This window comes from Manduca sexta, chromosome 9, assembly GCF_014839805.1.
Source record: "Manduca sexta isolate Smith_Timp_Sample1 chromosome 9, JHU_Msex_v1.0, whole genome shotgun sequence".
NCBI classification, from domain to species: domain Eukaryota; kingdom Metazoa; phylum Arthropoda; class Insecta; order Lepidoptera; family Sphingidae; genus Manduca; species Manduca sexta.
In genome coordinates this window covers 100,611-106,610 of record NC_051123.1, presented here as the reverse complement: position 1 = coordinate 106,610, position 6,000 = coordinate 100,611, and the positions used below count along the sequence as shown (strand labels likewise).

The 6,000-nt window shown below is 35.9% G+C and overlaps 1 non-coding gene across 1 annotated transcript; it reads right to left on the bottom strand.

Moving 5' to 3' along the window:
• Window positions 1–5,268: 5,268 nt before the first annotated feature.
• On the bottom strand, window positions 5,269–5,340 carry Trnac-gca. Its single transcript has one exon. It is a non-coding gene; the product is annotated as a tRNA-Cys (tRNA).
• Window positions 5,341–6,000: the final 660 nt, after the last annotated feature.

Here is a 6,000-nt window from a genome sequence, read left to right as displayed (position 1 = left end):
TAGTATCTCTATCCTAATGTGTGTATACTGAATATTCCAATGTGTATTTTATGTTCTTAGTATGAACCAAAAAAAATAAATCAAAAAGGTTAAGTATTGAAAATCTAGTCTACGTTTCTTGTAATGAATACTTTTTCGTACCTAATAAAAAAAGTATGTATTTTTTTCTTTACTATTGTCTTTAGGATTATAAATCATATCCAGTTTTAGGAATTCAGCAGCCTAGCGCAACAAGGAACAAAAAATCTTTTGTATGGAATTGACATGGCATTTAATGGCGGATACTGCTATCTCTCTCTCTCAGTACAGTTTCTCTTTCTATTCCTCACCGCCATTATTATTGTTTGTTTACTTCCTGACGTTTTGGAATACATTTGTGTTTATTGATTTATGTTTGTATTATTTGTTATTCAAACAAGTAAAAATATACCAAAAAGTGTTTTTGTTCGTGTAAGTGAATACGTTATAAAGACATGCCACCAAAAAAACGTTTGATTTCGTGTGAAATTTGTGGAGATCGAGCCAGTCGAATAAATCACAAACGCAGAATGTTTATGGCGAAATTTCCATTGGATGAGGTCAGGTAAGCATTAATTAGATGTTTTTAGTCATCGCGTAAATAAAGTAGCTTAGAAATAATAAAAATTCTCATTTTCTAATTACCATTATGTTACTAGTGATGTTGTTATGATTATCGATATCGATACCTGTTTAAATTTATTAATCAATTTGCCCTCCGTGGTTTCACCCATTTAGGTCCAGATTCTGTGGGAACATAGTGATAAAAAGTAGTAATTCTAACTATCTACATACCAAGTTTAATCACAATCATTTTAGATTTTTTGCGGGTACGAATAATAAACATACAATTGCATGCACACGCTTTATAATATTAGTAAGATGATGACTGATCATCAGGACAAAAAATACTAAAGTCGTGTATGTGTCGGTGTGTGTGTGTGTCTGTGTGTGTGTGTGTACTTAAAAATGCGTTGAGCAATCAATGTGCCTGGTCACTGTTTATGATTTTAGGCTTAAATATAATTTAATAAGCAATTTATTTACAATTAAAAAATATTTCCAGATGCCGAAAGTGAGTTCAGATTGTGGGAAAAGAAGATTTGATATATGTTCCCATAGAAAAGCTGCATACTTTGAAATATGTGTGTGGTTCTCACTAACAAAGATTTTAATAAAAAGAACAATCGCCTTGGAAAGTCAGCCATACCATCGAAAAATTTGAAAGCTGATCCACTTCCTGATGAAATGTTGTTTAAATTTCCGTGCCATGTTTTTATAAATAATTATTGCACAAATGATAATATCTTTCAAGAGAAGTGCGACAAAGAAGTGTCACCATCCTTTGACTTTATAATTAAATATTCTCATTGTACCTTGACCCATCATAAGTGCAACTATATTCGCCTACATGGTGAATAAAGGATTTTATTTTAAAATACAATTATTATTCAACATGTGAAAGCTTTTCATTTTATTTCGAGTCCTCATTTTAGTCCAGCCTTGTAATTATAGTGCTAAAATGTTCACTGTATATTGTGAGTTGGATTGATAATGTGGACTCGAAAATACATTATATGAATTTTATCAAAGTAGCATTAGCGTCGATTCCCACCCAGTAGAATTTATCGATATCGATAAAAAGTGCTCACTACTATGTATTTTGTTCAGTTGGTAGTATTGTTATTTGACATTCCTGACGTATTTTTCCGTGATATTGGTATTGATACGCCATGTAAATTCGGTTTTATTTCTTTGTATTAAGTCCTGTCTCTTAAAACATAGTGATTATATTCTCTTTGGAATTCAGGTAAGTAATACCTATCGGTTTCTATGTGTCAAACAAATTCCATTAAAACTGGGTTATATTTATTGGTAACATTCAGTACTGCTCTCCGTCAACTGTCATTCACGTTCGTTAAAAACCTTGTCGACCTATAACTGGCTTTTTACCCTATCACACATACCATTCAAATACCAAAAAAAATAACTTTGGCTCCAGCCTTTCTTATAACAGTCATCTGGGAATCAAAAAATATTTCACAAAGAGACTTTGAACTAAAATATTTCCTTTTGTGTTTGTTGACCTAGTAGTATTGAATGCTATTTTATTATGTGTTTAATAAAATTGATAATTTAGTATGTGATATTTATCATTGTAGAATGAGTTTGTGCCAAAGATTATTTTATAAAAGTGTAATTCAGCGTGGATTTTGCAGTTTTGTGTGATTTTTGAAAACGTATGAATTGTAACGATAACATTTGTAAGATAGAACAATAAAGAATTTAAATTGATTGCGTTTTTTTTCTTGGATGAGAGCGGCACAGGACCGGAGGGTATGGTAAGATAAAAGAGCCTATGTCCAACGTAAGAAAGGTTGACATTATGATGATGACTTTGGATTCTCCTGTAGGTAATCATGAAAGCTTTTTAGAAATATTCATGGAATCTGTAAAACAAAGCCAAGGGGATATACAGAGAGAGGAGTGCAATCGATATATTACCTACACGTAAACTAATAAAGAAAAAAAAAGTAAAAATTATGAAATAATTTTTTAGTTAGACGGCCTCGGTGGCGTAGTTGTACTGCATGCGTGGTACGGCCGCGCTTTGACGTCCTGTGTTTGAATCCCGGGTCGGGCAAAGTGATATTTGGCATTTTCTGCTCAGTTTCAGCCCCGACTCTGGAATTTGCATTATATGGCGATAGGCTCGTCCCACATCACATTATGGGACGAAATACAGTTGGCGAAATGTGGGTGTCCTGGCCTCTGCATACTCCTTCGGAGATAAATACGTGATGATGTGTGTGTAAGTTTTTAGTACAGCCCATTGCCGATCCACACTAAGCCAGTATCAAGAATTAAGTAACCTACACCCTCTCAGTAGTAGAGGAAGGCCAATTGCAGCAGTGGGCAGTATACAATTCAGGGCTGATATTATTATATGGATCAATACAGTGAATACTGTCTCCATGTCAGTCCATGGCCTACGTATTTTATTTTCATTGCTTTTAATGATGAGACGAGCTTGCCGTTCGCCTGATAGTAAGCGATACGACCGTCCATTAACAGAAGAAACACCATCCAACATCTTGAATTACAAAGTATTGATATGTATTCCAGCGCTCGCCATCTTGAGACATGAGATGTTAAATCTCACCAGTAGTTACACTGGCTACAATGTCCTTCAACCAGAACACAACAGTGACTACACACTGCTGTTTGGCAGAAGTAGACATTGCGGAGGTACCTACCCAAGCGGACTCTCACATACGAGAGACCTACCACCCGTAGTAGACATTGCGGTAAGTGGTGTAATAAGTGGGACAAGTTATTACAAGTGAATACGATTTGTGACAAGCTGCACCGAATGAGTTCTACACACATTGGTACTAGCGTTAATTCGGCCAATTGGCCAATCAACATCGAGTGATGACAAGGTAAGGTAAATACGTTCACAATACGTTGGTATTGGACTGCATTTAACAAAGCTTGGCCAATATGAATTGCAGGCTTAATTAACCCTATTCCACTAATATAAAGGCCAGGTCAAAATTCCTTGAAGCCGGTGGGAATCCATGAAAAGATTAATGAAGGTGGAGGAAGCGTTAGAAGTATGCCAAAATCGTGCGAAGTGGCAATCCTTAGTCTCTGCCTACCCTTATGGGATAGAGAAGTGATACTATGTATTATGTACTAATATAAAATTGCGAACGTTCGTGAAGATGTTGGGATATAAACTTTTTGTTAGATAAAAGTGCCTAATACGTAAGTTTCTGAGGCACATTTATATTGCTTACGCAGCATGACCGACTCTCTCCGAGACGGGCAAATATGGGTATTTTATTTTCTAATACACATTTTATTTGAAACGAAGACGTGATTGTGTGGTGCTTTAGCAAGCCTATATCTAAAACAGTAGGCACGCTACTGCAGGTGCAGAAGGATCGCTTTGCTGTACTCGTAAAAAACTGCAGTAGATTGTGTTCCAGAGAATAGACACTTACACCTCGGATTCAAAAATTGGAGTCGAAACTCTTTTTTCACTTACGTTATCTATGCTTTTTCTTTTAAAATCAACAGCACTTTGATTCTTATCTATACATATTGTATACCCAACAGCACCGCTATACATCAGGCGACGGATCGTATGAACGGGAACAGATTTCAAAACGCAGAAGGAGTCACGATCCTCTGTAATGGGGGAACGATTAAGAAGAAGAATACATGTTATAAAAAAAGTCCCCAAAACTTCTGTCTGTATGAGATCGATTTTATCAAAATCTACTGAACAGATTTTTGTACGGTTTTTACTAAAAGATAATGCAATTCTTGAAGAAGGTTTAGGTTAATAGTACATTACGGTTTTATGGACATTGAATGAAATATACGATTAATGTTAAAGAGGTCGCGTGGTTATAAAAAATATCGGGCGTTGGAATTTACGCAGGAAAATTGGTGACACACTGCCTTCCACGCGGGCGAAGTAATCATCAAAGCTAGTTAGAAATAAACTCAGAAATTGCTGAAGATTTGCATGGAATTAGACACACAGACTATGTCTGCGTTCAAAATCAAACCACTTTTATACTTAAAAAGATCAAATCTAACTTTTGTTTCATGAAAAGACCTTTACAATGGAATCTCGAGCAAAACTTTGTTACAAATATCCTATTATAGCTTTCTACTCTGGATATTTAAAAATAATTAACGTTACTGCTGACCGTCCATTATCAAGGCGTGAATATACCCATCGGAAATGTTCAGACATATTGAAGGGTCGCGATATAAATTGAAAATACAGACCGTGAGCGCCGCAGTAATTTGGAAAATTATGGGGTTTGGTTGATGCGAATTTCATTGTGGGAATAATGGTATTGCGTTTTTTGTGTTCGACTGCCTCGGAGCGTAGTTATGTTGCAGTATTATTGCCGTTCAGTGGTTTTGTGTTCGAATCTCGGGTAGGGAATTTGGGTTTATCGATTTAGTAAGGGCCAAGAGTATGAAACGTGTGCCAAATATGGGAATAGGGTCGCCCCCTATCCCATCATGGGACGACGTACACATGGTAAAAAAGTATATGCTAAAGTTTTTCTAGATAGTAATCACGTGGGATAAATTTTGAGATCTCTATAAACTTATTACGTTGACCTCACACTTGAGTGACAAAAGACATTTAGAAGATGAAATAGTGAAGATGAAATAGTAATAAATACATAAAACAAATGATCTATTTCTTTCCATTATAGGGGACACCCGGATTTGAACCGGGGACCTATCGATCTGCAGTCGATTGCTCTACCACTGAGCTATATCCCCGTTGGTTCTAACGTAGAAATTAAGTAACGCATGAATAAATTAAATTAAAAAAAAATAACTTATTGCCAAATTTACTGAATAAGATGACATTAACTCAGCCCGCTACGGCAAGAAGTATGCAATACTTCGCTAAGCAATACTAGACTGTATTGCTCATTCTCCTTTGGTGGAAACTGCTTTCTAAACTGGTGATTTAACATTTTAAGGACCGAAAAATCTATTAAATTTTATGAAATTTTGCACTAAACCTTATAACGTAAAGAGCACTAAGATTTTATAGAGGAGAATAGAGGGGCGAGCAATAAGACCTCACAAGGTACTGGTATAGCAACAAAGATGGAAAAACGCAGTAAAATATTTTCGGCCCGATCCGGAATTCGAACCCAGGGCACCGTAGTCATACCCGTACCGCGTACGCATTACAACTACGCTACCGAAGCAGTTATGACAAAATACGATCTATTGCTGGTCGACCTTTTATTTTAGCATGTTACCTAGTTACTTAACCTCGGATAAAAACGTGTTACAATATAAGAAATCCTTTCAAAGAATATAATACAGCCTTAAATCCGACCGGTTATCGCCATTTCGCGTGACCGAGCAACAAACTTAACCGCTATTGAAGTTTTAAGATCTTTCCCGATATCTTTGTTGAGTAAA